Source organism: Oryza brachyantha, chromosome 10, assembly GCF_000231095.2.
Source record: "Oryza brachyantha chromosome 10, ObraRS2, whole genome shotgun sequence".
NCBI classification, from domain to species: domain Eukaryota; kingdom Viridiplantae; phylum Streptophyta; class Magnoliopsida; order Poales; family Poaceae; genus Oryza; species Oryza brachyantha.
Window position 1 is genome coordinate 15,244,618 of NC_023172.2, and position 3,425 is coordinate 15,248,042.

A 3,425-nucleotide genomic window follows, 5' to 3' on the forward strand; every position below is an offset into this window, starting at 1 on the left:
TATTCTCACGGTTCTTTTCTCTCACACTAGGTAGAGTTAGTGGGAACGGTTAAATATATGTAATCCGTCATTACTTTTTCTTTTAAAGATAGAGTATAGATAAGAAAAACAAGGAGTTGGTGGCGGCAATGAATGTTTATAGTAGTATACATAAAACTAAGCATTCCCAGCATATGTTGTGCCCTCCTCAAGGGGAACCGCTAGTCGGGAGTATCATGCGTGTAATGTTGGCTTTGTCAACATGTTTTTTAAACTTTCCAATGGTACCTTTCCTGTAAAATATTTCTACATAATTCATCCAACCTTTTTAACAAGAATTTTCTATGTTTTACTATTTTTTCAGTTGTTATACTGTTGAATACCTATTAAAAATTAGATATTTCGAAATTCCATACATCATCACTTTGAAACGGGCCAATTACTTCTCTCGTCAACAACTAAAAGTGTGTATGGAAAAGACAAACAGTGTGTACATTTTATCGTTATGCTAAGACTTAAGAACCCATGTATGACTAGAGTTGTGTGCATGCCTTCGAACTTTTACAACCCCGAGAAATGCAGGGTCATCTTTTCGCACATAATAAGCATAAGTAAAATGGCTAATTGATTAAAAAGTAAATTATAGGTAATTTTTATATACATGTTATTAGTAATCTAAAATCAAGTGTTGAAAATTAAACTATGCATAAAAAATTCAACATCAAATCTAAATTTAAGCTTTAAAATTTATATTTTGACTTATAAGCATAAACGTAAACAGAATATATAAGACTGAAGATACAAACTAGTTCTTGCATATCATAACAATTGGATCCTACTCGGATACTCTAACAAAACATTTAAAACTGTACATGTTGTATTATGAAGAGATAAATTACTCCACGCTATAGATTTATCGTGCTTAATGATTTGTCATTGATTTTCTCTCTCTCTCCATGATATGTAGAGTTTGCCGTATCTATATATTCATGCCATATACTCTAACAAAACCCTTTGATAAACATCTCTTCTTTCAAGAGAGAATCTACTCCACATCATTTACTTTATCATATTCAATGATTAGTCATTGATTTTATTGTGTTTAATGGTTACTCATTGATTTACACGCCTTGATGTGATGGTATATTATGAAACTTGACAAACTCAATGGTATATTAGAAAAGGGAACAAAGTTGATGCCAATTAGTTAATAAGGACAAACTTGATGGGATATGTATGATACAAATTATATATCTCTAGGAGATAAAACTATTTCTTGTGGTCCAATCCGAAGTTAGTTAGAGATATATTATTGTTCTTATCTCTAGAATCCTCTACCTATAAATAGAGAACAAGGGTGCCTTCATGTACAAATTGATCATTGACTAATACGGAGTAAAGAGAAAGCAACACACCTACATACGTGTCTACTATGTTCATTGTCTTGATCTATGGTGTGATTGTGAATCCCTGACGTAGCCGTTCTACGGCAATATATGGTAGGTTCTCTCTTTCATCTACCACAACATTATTTCAGGGAACTAGTTATTAGCCTTTTTATGCATATGACCTCAGTATCTGCATCTTCTAACAGGACTTCGAGCTCCTCTGGCTATCTCAAATAGTCTATTTTTTTTTTATCTTGGTCAGGAGAATTTGTAGTTGCACAATCCGGAAAAAAGAACTACAAGCTAAAAGGTAGGGAGCCAAACCTTTATAGCTTTTCACCGGCTAACTTCTTAACCGTTGTATATCATAATCTAGAACCCCAAACAAGGCCATAGATTCATTTTATTGTACGAACAAAATGGCCACATATTGTTTCATTTTTTTAAAAAATAACACCAGCATATTGCCAAGAGAAAATATGTTTTGAATTCTAGGAGTTTGAACTTTGAATTGGTCGCCATCTTTTCTCCCCTAAGTAAAAATGGCTCTAGTTATTACTAGCGTGCAAGGATGGTCATGCTTGACTTTGGTTCCACCACACTTTTGGTTGGAAAGTAGATTGATAGTAACATGTCAAAATTTTTGAAAAGTTGGTGGTGGGTCGGCGACAGATTCACCATTCATCCCGATTATCACCACATTTATATTAGCATATAAATAGGACACTGTAGAATACCACTTATTTTTTTATAGCGGAAAATTTCCAACATTTATTCAGCGGATGTTACGGGCAAAGGTAGAATAACATCTATAGCACTAACATTGAAATAAGCCAAGGTGACAACACTGTCTACCTCTAAGACAACTCGACTATCACAATGTGCCTATGTACCAACGAATAGCTCTGTACCCTTGTGACTGCTCAATTATCAACCGAAGCATATCAAACGGTCTGTTCATTATGCACTGCCACTAACCATTTTAGGAAGCTCGATTTTTTAATAGCACTTAATTATGTGCCCTGATTTGGCTACTTCCTTGACGTTTTTTTCGAGAACATACTAAAGTTTTTTCAGGGCAAAACAGGAGCCCAAGTAACACCTCCTGGTAAAAACAAACCGAGCTGGCAAATGATCGTCTGAGCTAAACAAAACCAACCTGTTAAGTAGTAATTGTAGTTACCTGCCGGTTCGTTCCGGTATATACAATTTACCTATGCGTGGTGCCGGTGGTGGTGGGTTGTGGGCCTTGTGGCCCTAAGGCCGTGGGGCAGGTGGTCTTTGCAATTGCTTTTGTCAGTGGGTAGTCGCATTTACCATCGTCGTTTAGGCCCAACTGGCCCCTGTCTTTTGTGTGTCTGATTGCTCCCAGCTGGGTGGGTGCAGGATTCCCAGGGAAGAACACCCATGATGGGTGATGATGCGTGCCCCCCTCTGCCTCCTCCTCCTCTCCTCCTGCTGCTGCCGCTACTACCACTGGCCCAGGCCTCTTTACGGTGTGGGCGTCACACACAGCTCACCGCGGGGCACCCATCCCTTGGCCTCTCGCTCTGCACCGCCACTGCATGCGTGCCACCGCGCCGGCAACTCTCGTCGGCCGGACGGATGCGGGATGCCCGTCGGTGCGAGAGAGAGAGAGACGGAAGATTGCAAATCGCTGCGTTTTCGCGCCGGTCGCATGGGCGGGCGGGCGGGGGGGCAGGCGTCAAATCGCGGACCTGCACGCCAACGTGACAGCCGATAACTACTCGTCGTCTCCACTCTCGATCACTCGCTCTCCCTCCTTTGTGTGTAAAGCCAAGAAACCCTCCCGTCCAGTCGCTTTGCACGCCATGTCGCCATGCGTGTCACCTCCCCGGCATGGTGTGCTGATACCCTAGTACCACTGCTATACCGTTCGACGGACGTCCTCTGCAAGTTGCTTGTTCTTTCTCTCGTCTTCCCTGCAGCTGCAACCTAACCTCAGCTGGCGTGTGTATCCGCAGGTCACATCTGCAACCAGGAGGCGTCTGACTTTGCATCGAGCACACCGGAGAACATGCATCCATGATTACATTA